Raw genomic sequence first — 16725 nt, forward strand, 5'->3', positions numbered from 1 at the left:
AGCGTAGTCGGCAGGATTCGAACCTGCGCGGGGAGTCCCCAATGGATTTCTAGTCCATCGTCTTAACCACTCGGCCACGACTACGGCGACCCTGACGTCCTCTGTCCCGTTGTCGACCTCAAAGTTGCCTGAAAAAACAATGAACTGGTTACCGCTTTACTGAAATCGCCTAGCGTAAAACTCCTAAAGGGGAAAACAGCCCACCACAAGCAACGAAAAATTCATGAAGCAAACACTGTGTGTGAACTCTTTCACATCTTTAAGCGTACGCCGACACACGGCAGTGCTGGACCGGCACGACTGCAAGCTGAGGCCGCCGACAAGAAGATGGCCCTTTGCCCGAACAGGGACTTGAACCCTGGACCCTCAGATTAAAAGTGTGATGCTTTACCTACTGAGCTATCCGGGCTTTTGTATTTTGTGCGCCTCTTACTTTTTATATAAGAACACTTTCTCCACAAGCCGCCTGGCAGAAGCTCACTTGCCACAGGAGCTACGGGACAAAGGCTGCACGCAATTACGTCAGAGAGAGCGAAGGCCAAAGGCCTTGGAAGGCCCAACCACCGTCGCAAGAAGCTAAAGGTAAAAGGGGGAATGCCCGACCACATTCGGCATGGCTCGAACCTGCGCGGGGAGACCCCAATGGATTTCAAGTCCATCGCTTTAACCTCTCGGCCAAGACTACGCCTGCCTGTGGACCACCTGCTCTCTTGACTGGAGGCGGGCAGCACAGGATGCCGCCGAGCTTCAGGCGCATAATTCAACTGAAGGGTGAGTTGGCAAAAAGGAGCTGGACGTCCCCGTCGCTTAACAGCAAAGGGCTGCCGTGACCCGGATTCGAGCATTCTTTTCTGATTGCTTAAAACTAACACCGAGCGCCTGCGTTGGTGGTATAGTGGTGAGCATAGCTGCCTTCCAAGCAGTTGACCCGGGTTTGATTCCCGGCCAACGCATTGTTTTCGGCTGCGGTTGACCTCGAAGCAGAACTCCTTCTGTGACCTCTGTCTGCACCAAAAGCTTTTGGATGAGTCATTCAACAGCAGCAGAGAACTAGGTCTCCCCGTTGGGGAATCTAACCCCGGTCTTCCACGTGACAGGCGGAGATACTGTCCACCATACTAACGAAGAGTTGCGCTTGCAGTTCTTCGCTCCCAGCACACGCGACTGCACCCAACTTGCCAAAACGAGCCCCTACTCCAAGAAATACCAGATTGACCCGCCACGAGCTAAAGTCTCTCAATATCTTGAATGCTACACATTACAGTGGGTCATTATTTGGACCGCTTTATTTCATTTAATATTTTTTTTGGCCTCTAATACGGGGGCATGAAAAAAGAGATGACATTACCTTGATCGGGTTTGTGAATACTGGGTGAGGGAAGGGACTTTCGTAACTTTTACTTCTCCCATTTGGAGTGAGGGGGGTGACGAAAATCATGTTGGCAGGTGTCGGCACCCTAGATTACCCTTGGTGAGCGTAGTGGTTTACCACAGTGAGCGCACAGGTCCAAGGGCATAGAGACACATCTCGAGTTTCTCGTCATCAGCGCATAAATCTTTCGCCTTTTACTAAAGATTTCCATGGAGGGGAACCTTTGCGAGTGACCTGTATTTTTGGGGGCTCTGCTCACAGCACAGCTACACTATAGTGTCAAGAGCAGAGTCAATCTAGCCACCCGCCAGTGTGCAGTGGAACGACGCGCGCCTCGTCGTGGTCTGTGTTTGCAGCCTTTGCGCTTCCAGCTTCGCGGCTTCAAATTTCTTTAGCCAGCATGGAAAGACAGCGCTCTCTCGTCCATGACGGGATACAAACCCTGGACGGGATCAAACAAAGATGGCTTCAGCTCTTTTGGCCCCATCAGTGACTCGTGCACTTCGAGCCTTCTTTGTTGACCCCGAAAGCCAGCCTCTGCTGCCTGCGTTGTTGGTATAGTTTAACTGGCACCGCACCCGTACGAAAAATGGAGGTGGCAGAAAGGAGCTCAGTGAACAAAAAGCCTGCCGTGACCCGGATTCGAACCGGGGTTGCTGCGGCCACAACGCAGAGTACTAACCACTATACGATCACGGCGCACCACTGGCTCACATCAGGTGGTGCCGGCCGTCCGAATTGAAAAAAAAGGGCTAGCGGCGCTTTTTATTACTGTGGAGAGAGGGCACACAAATCCGTGCTAGGGTTATGGGCCCAGCACGCTTCCGCTGCGCCACTCTGCTCGCCTTGATGTAGAGCCCGTACACTGGTCTTTTCAACATCACTTGATTCTGGCACACATTTCTAACTTGTCTTGCAGCACCTGAGCACATATAAAAGTGAAACAATCTTAGCAGAGGATGGTTTCAATCCATCCACTTCTGGGCCCAGCACACTTTCACTGCACCACTCTGCTGAAAGTTACCCCAGATGGGACTCGAACCCACAATTCCTGGCTTAGGAGGCCAGTGCTTTATCCATTAGGCCACTGGGGCTGTCACGGATCTGTTTACTTTTTCTTTTAGTTCTTCATCTCATTCAGCTTCTGGATGACCAACTTTTATGAGAGGACCAAGTGACTTTAGGTTTTCACAAACAGGCTCTGAACATTTCTCTTTTTTAAGAAATTTCAAACATTAAAAATACAAAAAAGTAAAAGTTTTTCATAAACAAAACATTTTCACTTCACATTCATTATACATACATTCAGAATTTCAGAATCTTCTGTCAGTTTCCACATCAAATCTTTTAAGACACAACAAACGTGTGGAATAAAAACATGAGAAAAAAAATAAATAAAAAATAACTGTTATTGTAAACACAAATCATTTAATCATAAAATAAATACAATCATTTTCACATTTAATCGTTTTCACGTTCTGGCAGCGTCCACAAAAGATCCTTTAAAACTTGATAAACTTGAAGTGTAAAGACATGATAAAATTCATTCAATCTGCTTTCACATTTAAAATACCCATGCAGTGTTTTAATGTACAGTTCTGTTTTTCTTTTAAACAAAGTCCAAACATCTAAAACCACTTTTTCTTTTTTAGCCATATTTCTTCTTTCCCATATTGCACTTTTCATTAAACTTATCCATAAGTTTATTAACTTTTTGTTTTTTCCCTTCTTTTCCCATCCAAACATCATCACTCCGCTTGTCTTGTCTTGATATAGAGTCTGTGCACTGGTCTTTTCAACATAACATGATTCTTGCACATATTTCTAACTTGTCTTGCAGCACTTGGGCACATATAAAATTGAAACAAGATTAGCAGAGGATGGTTTCAATCCATCGACCTCTGGGTTATGGGGCCAGCACGCTTCCACTGCGCCACTCTGCTCACCTTGATGTAGAGCCCGTACACTGGTCTTTTCAACATCACTTGATTCTGGCACACGTTTCTAACTTGTCTTGCAGCACCTGAGCACATATAAAAGTGAAACAAGATTAGCAGAGGATGGTTTCAATCCATCGACTTCTGGGCCAAGCACACTTTCGCTGTGCCACTCTGCTGAAAGTCACCCCAGATGGGACTCGAACCCACAATCCCTGGCTTAGGAGGCCAGTGCCTTATCCATTAGGCCACTGGGGCTGTCATGCAGCGGTTTACTTTTTCTTTTAGTTCTTCATCTCATTCAGCTTCTGGATGAACAACTTTTGTGAGAGGACCAAGTGACTTTAGGTTTTCAAAAAACAGGCTCTGAACATTTCTCTTTTTGGGAGGCTCTGTCATATATACAAGCTCAGAAGTCTTAGCAGAGAATGGTTTCGATGCATCAACCTCTGGGTTATGGGCCCAGCAAGCTTCCGCTGTGCCACTCTGCTTTCCTTGACGAGAGTACCATACGCCGGTCTTTCCAAAACCACATGAGCCTGGCACACATTTCTAACTAGTCTATTATGTATGAATTTTTTTGCTAATTACAACAAGTTTACCAGTTGCAGCGTCATTTCTTTAAGCAGCACCTGGGCACATATGAAAGCCAAAAAAGCTTAGCAGAGGATGGTTTCGATCCATCGACCTCTGGGTTATGGGCCCAGCACGCTTCCGCTGCGCCACTCTGCTTGCCTTGATGAAGAGCCTGTGCACTTGTTTTTTCAACATAACTTGAATCTTGCACACATTTCTAACTTGTCTTGCAGCACCTGGGCACATATAAAAGTGACACAAGCTTAGCAGAGGATGGTTTCGATCCAACGACCTCTGGGTTATGGGCCCAGCACCCTTCCGCTGCGCCACTCTGCTTGACTTGTTGTAGAGCTCGTGCACTGGTCTTTTCAACATCACTTGATTCTGGCACACGTTTCTAACTTGTCTTGCAGCACCTGAGCACATATAAAAGTGAAACAAGATTAGCAGAGGATGGTTTCAATCCATCGACTTCTGGGTTATGGACCCAGCACGCCTTCGCTGCACCACTCTGCTGAAAGTCACCCAAGATGGGACTCGAACCCACAATCCCTGGCTTAGGAGGCCAGTGCCTTATCCATTTTTTTTTTTTTTTTTTTAAACATGTTAATACATTTTAAAAACAGTCTGAATCACATTCTGGCAACAATACATTAAATCGAAACCATGTCATTTCAATAAATGGGTTATCATTTACAAAAATTTTGACAAAAACATCTTTCTCTTCATTCATATTACAGTAATCAAACAAAACATTTAAAATAAAACACATCTTCACCTTAAAAAGTTTGCACACAGGTATTTTTGTTTTCTTTTGTTTGACAAAATTTAATTTGCTCCAAATTACAAATCTAGCAATGGTTAATATCAAATTAAAATAAAATAAAAAACACACATTCTTAAAATTACCTTTAGAACCAAATAAATACATTGTTTCCCATTCTTCATCAATACATCTTTGTTCTACTCCCAATTTAGTTGTCATTTCTTTTAATTTTTTTATAAAACATTTTAACCCTGTGCATTTAAAAAAATATGTATCAATCCTTCATCTTCCCTATTACATACCTTGCATATTGCATCACTTGCCATTCCAAATTTACACAGTCTCATTTCACTTAATAAACAATTATGTCTTAAAATATAATCAAAGTTTTCTAAAATTGGACTTTTCCACCAAGCTCTTAGATTTTTCCATATTTTCTTAGTTTCCATACTTGGGTACAATCTTTGCCAATATCCTTCTGCTTTTGGTGTGATAAAAACATCTTCACATAAACAAGAATAAAACATCTTTAAAATACCATCTTTAAAAGCATGCTGTTTGTCATTACTTTTAAAATCAATCATCATTCCATCATTACCTTTTGTTTCTTCTGTACCTTCTATAATATTTATCCATTCTTCCGGTATTACTTCTTTCATTTGTTTGTATTGTTTTTCTAAGACTGTTTTAGTTTCATTGTCATAATTTTCTACAATTGCGTCTCTTATTACTTGCACCGGTACAAAACCAGGTATCACTTCATACAAGATATCTTTTATTTGCTTTATCCCCGCATCTGAACAAGATGGCGCCGCGAATGGCAGCCTCTGTGCTTAGCTCTCCAGTTGTTTTAGTGTTTTTGTTCGTTTTTCCTGTTTTTTGTTTTGCAAACACGATCAGTTTTACAAGGGATGAACTGCTAAACATTAGGCAGAACATACCACAAAATCTCCTACCGGTTTTTGATTATTCGGACGTTTTGCTCAACATCATAGTTGGCGGAGCGGCGGCGCTTACCAAAGGCTTCAGGACGCGCAGGACGCGCAGGACGCGGGGGAAGCGCGCCGGCGCGCTCGTGAAGCTTCGTCAGCGTGGATTCAGGATGACACTGCCAGGCATACATTTGGCAAATCTCCGGTCTCTACCAAACAAAACGGACGAACTCCTTCTGCTCTCCCGGACAAATAAGGACTTCTCACACTCTGCTGCTCTGTGTTTCACGGAAACCTGGCTGAACGCGGCTATACCGGACAGCGCGATTCATCTCCCGGGATATCAGCTGTTCAGAGGAGACCGCGACGCAGAATCGACGGGGAAATCGCGCGGCGGCGGGACGTGCTTTTACATCAATGAGAGGTGGTGTACAGATGTAACAGTGTTAAAGAAAATATGCTGTTCTGATGTTGAAGCGCTTTTCATAAACTGTAAGCCGTTCTATTCGCCGCGAGAGTTTTGCTCGTTCATTCTCGTGAGTGTGTACATTCCACCGCAAGCGCACGTGAGCCTGGCGTTACAGAAACTCGCTGATCACATCACAGAGACAGAACAACAACACCCGGACTCTGTTTTAATCATTCTTGGGGATTTTAATAGAGCAAATCTCTCCCGTGAACTTCCAAAATACAGACAGCACATCACATGTCCGACCAGAGATAGAAATATATTGGACCACTGTTACACCACAATAAGGAATGCATATCACTCTGTCTCACGGGCAGCTTTGGGACTTTCTGATCACTGCCTGGTTCATCTTATACCAACCTACAGGCAAAAACTTAAATCTGCTAAACCTGTAGCAAAGTCTGTAAAGAGATGGACCAACGAAACAGAGCGGGCTTTACAAGCCTGTTTCGAATGTACTGATTGGAGTGTTTTTGAAGCTGCTGCTACTGATCTGGACGAGCTTACAGAGACTGTTACTTCATATATCAGTTTCTGTGAGGATTTATGCATTCCTACCAGGACTCGCTTAACTTACAACAACGACAAACCATGGTTCACTGCAAAACTCAGACAGCTTCGTCATGTCAAAGATGATGCTTACAGGAAAGGGGACAAAGTCTTGTATAAAGAGGCCAAATACACACTGGAAAAGGAGATCAAAGTGGCAAAGAGAAATTATTCCGAAAAGATAAGGAACCAATTTCATTCCAGTGACTCTTCATCAGTGTGGAAAGGTCTAAAACACATCACCAATTACAAGACATCATCCCCCAGCACTTTGCAGAATCAGCAACTGGCAGACGATCTGAACGAGTTCTATTGTCGGTTTGAAAAGACACCATTTACACCTCCAACATCACCCCTCTCCCCCACTCCTGCAACTCCCATTCAAATCAGTGAAGATGAGGTACGCAAGGTCTTCAAAAAGAACAAAAGAAGAAAGGCACCAGGCCCTGACGGTGTCACACCAGCCTGTCTGAAAACCTGTGCAGATCAGCTGGCACCCATTTTCTCACAGATCTTCAATAGGTCTTTGGAGTTGTGTGAAGTCCCCGCCTCTCTCAAACGTTCTGAAATCATCCCCATTCCAAAGAAACCCAAAATAACAGGACTTAACGACTACAGACCTGTGGCGCTAACATCTGTCGTCATGAAGTCGTTTGAGAAACTGGTTCTGGCTTATCTGAAGGACATCACCAGACCCTCACTGGACCCCCTGCAGTTTGCTTATCGTGCAAACAGGTCTGTAGATGATGCAGTGAACATGAGTCTACATTTCATACTGCAGCATCTGGACAAATCAGGGACTTACGCGAGGATCCTGTTTGTGGACTTCAGTTCAGCCTTCAACACTATCATCCCAAACCTCCTCCTGCCCAAACTAACTCAGCTCTCTGTGCCCACATCAGTCTGTCAGTGGATCAACAGCTTCCTGACAGACAGGCAGCAGCTAGTGAGGCTGGGAAAATTCTCATCCAGCACCCGGACTATCAGCACTGGCGCCCCTCAGGGTTGTGTCCTCTCCCCACTGCTCTTCTCCCTGTATACAAATGACTGTACCTCCAAAGACCCCTCTGTCAAGCTCCTGAAGTTTGCAGACGACACCACACTTATCGGCCTCATTCAGGACGGTGACGAGTCTGCTTACAGACAGGAGGTAAAAGAGCTGGCTGTCTGGTGCAGTCATAACAACCTGGAGCTCAACACGCTCAAGACTGTGGAGATGATCATAGACTTCAGGAAAACCCCCCCTGCTCTCCCCCCACTCACCATCATGGACAGCACTGTAAACACAGTGGAGTCATTCAGGTTCCTTGGCAACACCATCTCTCAGGACCTGAAGTGGGACATTCACATAGACTCCATTGTGAAAAAGGCCCAGCAGAGGCTGTACTTCCTCCGCCAGCTGAGGAAACTCAACCTGCCACAGGAACTGCTGAAACAGTTTTACTCTGCCATCATTGAATCCGTCCTCTGCACTTCAATTACCATCTGGTTCAGCTCAGCTACAAATTCTGATCTCAGAAGACTATGTCGGATAGTCCGGACTGCTGAGCGAATCATTGGTACTACCCTCCCTACCCTTCAAGATCTGTACTTATCCAGAGTACGAAAAAGGGCTGCCAAAATTACTCTGGACCCCTCACATCCAGCACACTCACTTTTTGAACTGTTACCATCCGGTCGGCGCTACAGAGCACTGAGCACTAGAACGACCAGACACCGAAACAGTTTCTTTCCTCAGGCAATCCATCTCATGAACACTTGATCGTGGAACATACAACACTATACATTCTTTATTCATTTTTCCGTTATTTATTTAAAGCACATACTTACTTCCATTCAAATGTCTTTGCTATTTTTGCACATTGTCTGTCTTGTATACTTGTATATTGTTCTTTTTATAATATGTATCGTCTTGTCACTGTCATTCTGTAGCACTGTGGAGCTCTGTCACAAAAACAAATTCCTAGTATGTGCAAACATACCTGGCAATAAAGCTCATTCTGATTCTGATTCTGATAAAACCATTTTTTATAAAAAATGGTATCATTTCCCTTTTTAATTTGATTATTTAAAAACAATGGTTGTCTTAAAATCTCTTACCTGGTAAAAGACGTACAAACAACATGCTTTCTAAAATCACCCCATGCTTTTACAACCTCTTTATAAAACTCTGGTATTCCGTTCATCATGTTTTCTTTTAGCTTCATCCATAAAACATCATCTCCCATTTTTCCACATTTATTTAAAAAATAGTTCATTACACCCTTCCACGCATATTTCCCATGTTTCCAGTATTTATTAATAGTTTTTATTCTTATACTTTTCATTCTTATTAATGGATCTATTAGTCCCAACCCTCCTTCCTCCACCTTTCCAATTAGAGTGTCATAAGCAATTTTCGATGGTTTCCCCTCCCATAAAAAGTTTAAAACAATAGATTTGATTTTTTTATACACCCATATAGGCAAACTCACAGAACCCAATACATACCACATTTTTGATAAAAACAAAGAATTAATAACTAAAACCTTCCCTTTTAAAAATAATCCTCTTAATTTCCAGAAATTTAATCTCTTCTCCATTCCTTTTAAAACCTCCTCCCATACCACTTCTCTTATTTCATTTTCATTTTCTCCAACCCTTATACCTAAAATTTTCATACTCTTCTTTTCTTCCTTAAATTGCATTTTATTCAGCAGATCATTCGGTAATCCAATTTTCATGTATGTAGTTTTTTCTTTATTAACTTTTGCCCCTGTTCCTTTACAATATCTTTCTAAAACTTCCATTACTTTATCCATACTTTTAATATCTTTTACAAACAATGTCGTGTCATCTGCATATTGAAATATTTTTTGTTCTGATTCTTCTCCTTTTATGCGTATTCCTTTTATGTTCTTTTCCTGGTCTACTGCCAGTCCTAAAGCTTCAGATACTAAAGTGTATAATAATGCTGACATAGGACAACCTTGTCTGATTGATCTCGTTATTTTAAAATCTTTAGTTAAAAAACCATTCACTTTTACACAACTACTTATATCTGTATATAAACATTTTATCCATTTTAAAAAATTCTCCCCAAAACCAAATCTCTCCATCACATGTATCAAGTATTTGTGTTCAACTCTATCAAAAGCCTTTTCTAAATCCACACTTATTATATATCCTGTTTCTTTCTCCTCCTTCATGTACCATATCATATCTCTTATATTGTTAATGACATCAGTAATATCTCTTTTTAGAACAGCATATGCTTGATTTGTAGTAATTATATTTGGTACTACTATTTTCAATCGATTGGCTAAAATTTTGGCTAATATTTTATAATCTGTATTCAACATGCTTAGTGGTCTGTAGTTTTTCAAGTCTCTCTTATCACCTTTTTTCTTGTAAATTATTTTCACCATACCTTTCTTCATACTATTCGTTAAATTCCCTTTTTTAAAATTATCTATAAATATTTCATTTAAAATTGGACATAACACATCTTTAAAAACCTTGTAAAATTCAGCTGTTAATCCATCTATTCCTGGACTTTTACCATTTTTCAGTTGATCAATTGCAATTCCTATTTCTAATTCCGTAATCTCACTCTCACACATTTCTTTGTCTCCCTCATTAACTTTAACCTGTATTTTACTTAATACAAATTCCTCATCTTCTAAAACTATCTCATTTTTGGTAAATAAATGCTTATAGAATTCTCTGACTTCTTCCAAAATTCCTGTTTTATCTTCTACAATCCTTGCATCTTCTGTTTTAATACTTTTTATTATATCTGCTCTCTGTCTTGTTTTTTCTAATTCATAAAAATATTTCGTACTTCTTTCTCCTTCTACAATGTCTTTCGCCCTACTTCTTATTATTGCTCCTTTACACTTCTCTTCTTCTATTTTCTTTAATTCTTCCTGTAATTCTATTATCTTATCAATATTTTCATCATGCTCATTTACTTTCCTCATTTCTTCATCCCACTCTTTTTTGATCTTATTTTCTTTCATCTTTTTGACTTTTTGCCATTTTTTTGAATATTCCATTGAGAATTTTTTTATTCTTTTTTTTAGAATGTCCCACCAAAACCCTTTTTCCATTTCATACATTTCCTCATTTACACTATTAATTATTATACTTTCTATTTCCATTCTGTATATTTCATTTTTTAGAAGTTCTGCATTTAATATCCACACCCCTGGTCCTTTGTCAGCCTCATTAAAATTCATCAATATCCATAAAAAATCATGATCACTCTCACTATAATTTTTGTAAGACGCCTTAGTGACATAATATGCTTCCTTTTTCTTACATAAAAATAAGTCTATTCTACTTTGCTTTAGAACTCTGTCAACAATTTGTCTTCTTGAATATTCTCTTTTCATACCATTCCTCTCTCTCCACACATCCACCATATTATATTTCTCCATTATGTTATGTAGTTCATTCCTCCCTCTATCTCTTCTAAATCCCATTGAATCATCTACATCAATTCTCTGTATTACAGTGTTAAAATCACCTAACACCATAATGTTGTCATGTTTTTCTATTAACTCATTCATATCCCTGTAAAAATTAAATTTATCTCTTTCATCATTTGGTGCATGTATATTACACACTTTCATTTCTTTTCCATTACACACAAATTTAACAATTATTATTCTTCCCTTTGTGTCTTTATAATCTATATTTACTTCTTCAAATACGCCTTTTCTTATTAAAATAGCTACCCCTCTCTTCCTTTCCATATCACAGTTACTATATATTTCTCCATTCCATAATTTTCTAATTTCATCACTTATTTTATCTTCCCATTTCGTTTCTTGTAAACATAGCACATCACATTTTTTGGTCAGACACATTAATCTTTCAAACTTTTGACATTTGGATAATCCTCTAGCATTCAGCGATACAATTGATATAGAGCTCATTAAAGAAAAGATTGGAAAAACCAAAACCCACCATTCAATCCGTTTCATTGTCTTTCAAAAAAGTATTATTTACTTCACCCATTTCAGCTTTCCTCCTCTCCAGTCTTTTGCTCTTCTCTTCTTATCTTCTGCCTTTTAAGAACCTGTTGAATGTCTAAGCCATCTTTTCTTGTTTTTACACATCTATTCAGTCTTTCTTTTCCTTTGTTTTCCATTCCACGAATTCCCCCCCCCATTGTCTGCTCCTCTTACCTCAGTCAGTGTCTTTATTCCCTTATCCTCAGCTTTTTCTTTTTCTTGTCCTTTTTCGTAGTCCAGTTCATTAGTGTCCACATCGTCCTGTTCCTTAGAAAATCCTTCTTTAATCAAATTTATATCCTCTTTGTTCGCTCCTCCTCCCATCTCCATTCCTTGTTCTTCATCTTCCTTCTTTTCTTTATTCTCATCTATGTTGTTGTTCTCCTCTTCCTCGTCATCTTGTTTCTCGTCCTCTCCTTGCGTCTGCCTTTGTGAGTCATTTAACCTCTCAATTGTTGTAACTCCCATTACCTCTTGTATTTCCATTCCTGGATCTTCATTTTCCTCGTCTTCTATCTCGCATCTGCATCTTAACATTGTCTTTTGGCAGCCTTGGCACCGCGGGACTTTACAGTCTCGCGCATAATGCCCCTGCTCAAGACAATTTCTGCATGTGAATTGTGGGCAGTCCTTTTTTTCATGCTCCGGACTTACACAGATCCTGCATGTCTTCACTTGATTATCGTGAATCACTCTGAAGTACTGCACTCCTTCTTCAGTCCTGAAGCTTGTGTTGTATGGTAAAGACGTCACCTCTTGTGGAAACTTTACCCTCAAAAATCGTGTTCCGTCTGCCACCGTTGTCCCGGGATGATATCTTCTTCTTAGTGGTAGAATGGGAGTTACACCCCAATTGATTAGTTTTTGACTGATTTCCTCATCTTCTATATAGCTGGGCAGACTCAAGAAAGACACCATTCTTTCTGTTGCACACAATTTCCTTATCTCACATTCTTGTCCGTTTATCATTATTCCATTCAACAGCAAATCACAGTCCATCTCACTTTCCATAGTCATTTCAAAATCATAATTATTTTTTCTTCTCAGTCCGATCAATTTTCCCATTCCAACTTTCTCTTCAACTGCTTTAATTATCATTAGTATTGTTATATTTTCTATATCTTTAACAGTCATTGTTAATGTTGCTTCTTTCTTGTATTCCCTCTGATACCTTGTTTGTTTGCTTAATTTCTGTATCATTTGTTGTCGTTGAGATAAAACATTTCTTTTTTCTCCAACTTCTTTCTCAATTCCAATACCTTCAGTTGATTGTAGATCTCCTTTCCGTTCTTGTCCAGTTGTTTTTCTTTCTTGTTTCCTCCTTGAAACCACCGTCGCCCACGTTTCATTATTGTTTTCTCCATGTCTTTTATTTATATTCCTTTCAGTTATGTCTGCAACAAATCCTGGTTCCGCATTTCCCATCTCATGTTGTTTTACCAGTCCGTGTTCTTTGTCCATTAAATCCATATTTTGGTTGTCTCAAACCCCAAACAGAAAGACCTGTTTGGGGTTAAAAAAAACCTTCCTCAAAAAAAAACTTTTTCTAACTAAAAAACAAACAAAATAAATGTGAAAAAACACCCAGAAAAATGGTGAGCCTATCTCACCTACTGCACACTACAAACTGCCAACTCACTTCCTGTTTGCTCTCTAGCGCCTCAGGTGGGGGTATGGCCGTAAGCAAGGGCTGCTCCAAAAAGTGGGCTATTTAATGATCAGCCTCCGTAAAAGCCAGCATATTATATAAATAGTGAAGAAAAGGCAAAAGCTTACAGCACCTGGTATTCCCAGGCGGTCCCCAATAAAAGTGTAACAATCGGCCTTATCAGCCGAGTTACAAGACTAAAATGGGGTCAGATTTAACTGTGAGAGATGACTAGTGGTTAAAAGAATGAGACATAAAAGAAAATTGGTTTAAATAGATTTGGTGTATTTACAAGGTTCACATAAAAGACTTTAAAACAACACGATAAAACTAGGTAAACTCTGTTAAAAGAATACAGTTAATTTGTCCATACCCTAAAATCAGGTAAACTCTGTTAAAAGAATACAGTTCATTTGTCCATACCCTAAAAACAGTCCAAGAACCCCAGTGTGTTGATAAGTCCAATGTGAGTGTCCACCAGTGTATATACAATCCACAGAAAGTGTAATCCAAAGTTTGCAGGTGGTGAATGGAAAGGTGAGCTCTAAAATTAGCAACTCCTCAATCCAACAGTTTGGTGACTGTCCTTAGTTTGTCATGCTCCTCTCTTATACAGTTGTACTTCCTGCTTCCTGTCATGTGTCTAGTCACATGACAAGCCAACCATCCATTTATTAAAGACACATACACTTAAAATGTTAAGAGTAATAAAATGGCCTAAAAAACATGTAAAACACTTAAAACTCTATAATACATTTAAATGATTGTAATAAATAGAGCGTAAAACACGTCTTTCTAAAAGCCAGCATATTATATAAATAGTGAAGAAAAGGCAAAAGCTTACAGCACCTGGTATTCCCAGGCGGTCTCCCAACCAAGTACTAACCAGGCCCGACGCTGCTTAGCTTCCGAGATCAGACGAGATCGGGCGCTCTCAGCGCGGTATGGCCATAAGCGAGGGCTGCTCCAAAAAGTGGGCTATTTAAAGATCAGCCTCCGTAAAAGCCAGCATATTATATAAATAGTGAAGAAAAGGCAAAAGCTTACAGCACCGGGTATTCCCAGGCGGTCTCCCATCCAAGTACTAACCAGGCCCGACGCTGTTTAGCTTCCGAGATCAGACGAGATCGGGCGCTCCCAGCGCGGTATGGCCATAAGCGAGAGCTGCTCCAAAAAGTGGGCTATTTAAAGATCAGCCTCCGTAAAAGCCAGCATATTATATAAATAGTGAAGAAAAGGCAAAAGCTTACAGCACCTGGTATTCCAGGCGGTCTCCCATAAAAGTGTAACAATCAGCCTTATCAGCCGAGTTACAAGACTAAAATGGGGTCAGATTTAACTGTGAGAGATGACTAGTGGTTAAAAGAATGAGACATAAAAGAAAATTGGTTTAAATAGATTTGGTGTATTTACAAGGTTCACATAAAAGACTTTAAAACAACACGATAAAACTAGGTAAACTCTGTTAAAAGAATACAGTTCATTTGTCCATACCCTAAAAACAGGTAAACTCTGTTAAAAGAATACAGTTCATTTGTCCATACCCTAAAAACAGTCCAAGGACCCCAGTGTGTTGATAAGTCCAATGTGAGTGTCCACCAGTGTATATACAATCCACAGAAAGTGTAATCCAAAGTTTGCAGGTGGTGAATGGAAAGGTGAGCTCTAAAATTAGCAACTCCTCAATCCAACAGTTTGGTGACTGTCCTTTGTTTGTCATGCTGCTCTCTTATACAGTTGTACTTCCTGCTTCCTGTCATGTGTCTAGTCACATGACAAGCCAACCATCCATTTATTAAAGACACATACACTTAAAATGTTAAGAATAATAAAATGGCCTAAAAAACATGTAAAACACTTAAAACTCTATAATACATTTAAACGATTGTAATAAATAGAGCGGTAAAACACGTCTTTCTAAAAGCCAGCATATTATATAAATAGTGAAGAAAAGGCAAAAGCTTACAGCACCTGGTATTCCCAGGCGGTCTCCCATCCAAGTACTAACCAGGCCCTACTCTGCTTAGCTTCCGAGATCAGACGAGATCGGGCGCTCTCAGCGCGGTATGGCCATAAGCGAGGGCTGCTCCAAAAAGTGGGCTATTTAAAGATCAGCCTCCGTAAAAGCCAGCATATTACATAAATAGTGAAGAAAAGGCAAAAGCTTACAGCACCTGGTATTCCCAGGCGGTCTCCCATAAAAGTGTAACAATCAGCCTTATCAGCCGAGCTACAAGACTAAAATGGGGTCAGATTTAACTGTGAGAGATGACTAGTGGTTAAAAGAATGAGACATAAAAGAAAATTGGTTTAAATAGATTTGGTGTATTTACAAGGTTCACATAAAAGACTTTAAAACAACACGATAAAACTAGGTAAACTCTGTTAAAAGAATACAGTTCATTTGTCCATACCCTAAAAACAGGTAAACTCTGTTAAAAGAATACAGTTCATTTGTCCATACCCTAAAAACAGTCCAAGAACCCCAGTGTGTTGATAAGCCCAATGTGAGTGTCCACCAGTGTATATACAATCCACAGAAAGTGTAATCCAAAGTTTGCAGGTGGTGAATGGAAAGGTGAGCTCTAAAATTAGCAACTCCTCAATCCAACAGTTTGGTGACTGTCCTTAGTTTGTCATGCTCCTCTCTTATACAGTTGTACTTCCTGCTTCCTGTCATGTGTCTAGTCACATGACAAGCCAACCATCCATTTATTAAAGACACATACACTTAAAATGTTAAGAGTAATAAAATGGCCTAAAAAACATGTAAAACACTTAAAACTCTATAATACATTTAAATGATTGTAATAAATAGAGCGGTAAAACACATCTTTCTAAAAGCCAGCATATTATATAAATAGTGAAGAAAAGGCAAAAGCTTACAGCACCTGGTATTCCCAGGCGGTCTCCCATCCAAGTACTAACCTGGCCCGACGCTGCTTAGCTTCCGAGATCAGACGAGATCGGGCGCTCTCAGCGCGGTATGGCCATAAGCGAGGGCTGCTCCAAAAAGTGGGCTATTTAAAGATCAGCCTCCGTAAAAGCCAGCATATTATATAAATAGTGAAGAAAAGGCAAAAGCTTACAGCACCTGGTATTCCCAGGCGGTCTCCAATCCAAGTACTAACCTATGGGGTCAAATTTCCTTCAAAAGTATTGCGCTCACAGATCGAAAAATAACAAGCGTGAATCAAAGATTTGAAAACGCATGTAAAAATATATCGCACGCAAATGAAAATTAAATGCAAAGACATTCAGAAGAATAAAATACGTGGACACAAACTGAAAAATAATAAGCACAAGATAAATATTTATACACTTGCACGCACAAATCTGAAACGTGAATTCACAGTTATTCGATTCACTCTTAAAATCGTGTTTTCTGCTCACATTTTTAGTTTTCGTACGTTTACGCCCTTTGCTCACTCGCTCTCGGTTCAACAATCTGCGCTTGGTTTTCTAAATGTTGCGCT

General features: G+C 40.2%; 9 non-coding genes and 1 pseudogene across 9 annotated transcripts; 2 read left to right on the forward strand and 8 right to left on the reverse strand.

Moving 5' to 3' along the window:
- LOC141318658 (uncharacterized) overlaps positions 1-16725 on the forward strand; it is a 530387-nt pseudogene that overhangs the window by 478772 nt on the left and 34890 nt on the right.
- On the reverse strand, positions 3-84 carry trnas-aga (transfer RNA serine (anticodon AGA)). Its single transcript has one exon. It is a non-coding gene; the product is annotated as a tRNA-Ser (tRNA).
- Positions 1526-1640, forward strand: LOC141291137 (U5 spliceosomal RNA). The gene has a single exon (XR_012340286.1). It is a non-coding gene; the product is annotated as a U5 spliceosomal RNA (small nuclear RNA).
- Positions 2000-2071, reverse strand: trnah-gug (transfer RNA histidin (anticodon GUG)). Its single transcript has one exon. It is a non-coding gene; the product is annotated as a tRNA-His (tRNA).
- trnar-ccu (transfer RNA arginine (anticodon CCU)) lies at positions 2394-2466 on the reverse strand. Its single transcript has one exon. It is a non-coding gene; the product is annotated as a tRNA-Arg (tRNA).
- trnar-ccu (transfer RNA arginine (anticodon CCU)) lies at positions 3495-3567 on the reverse strand. Its single transcript has one exon. It is a non-coding gene; the product is annotated as a tRNA-Arg (tRNA).
- LOC141296528 (5S ribosomal RNA) lies at positions 14087-14205 on the reverse strand. Its single transcript, XR_012341278.1, has one exon. It is a non-coding gene; the product is annotated as a 5S ribosomal RNA (ribosomal RNA).
- Positions 14290-14408, reverse strand: LOC141311344 (5S ribosomal RNA). Its single transcript, XR_012348810.1, has one exon. It is a non-coding gene; the product is annotated as a 5S ribosomal RNA (ribosomal RNA).
- LOC141311466 (5S ribosomal RNA) lies at positions 15209-15327 on the reverse strand. The gene has a single exon (XR_012348931.1). It is a non-coding gene; the product is annotated as a 5S ribosomal RNA (ribosomal RNA).
- Positions 16129-16247, reverse strand: LOC141296199 (5S ribosomal RNA). The gene has a single exon (XR_012341208.1). It is a non-coding gene; the product is annotated as a 5S ribosomal RNA (ribosomal RNA).

The sequence above is a fragment of the Garra rufa genome, chromosome 1 (assembly GCF_049309525.1).
Source record: "Garra rufa chromosome 1, GarRuf1.0, whole genome shotgun sequence".
Lineage (NCBI taxonomy): Eukaryota > Metazoa > Chordata > Actinopteri > Cypriniformes > Cyprinidae > Garra > Garra rufa.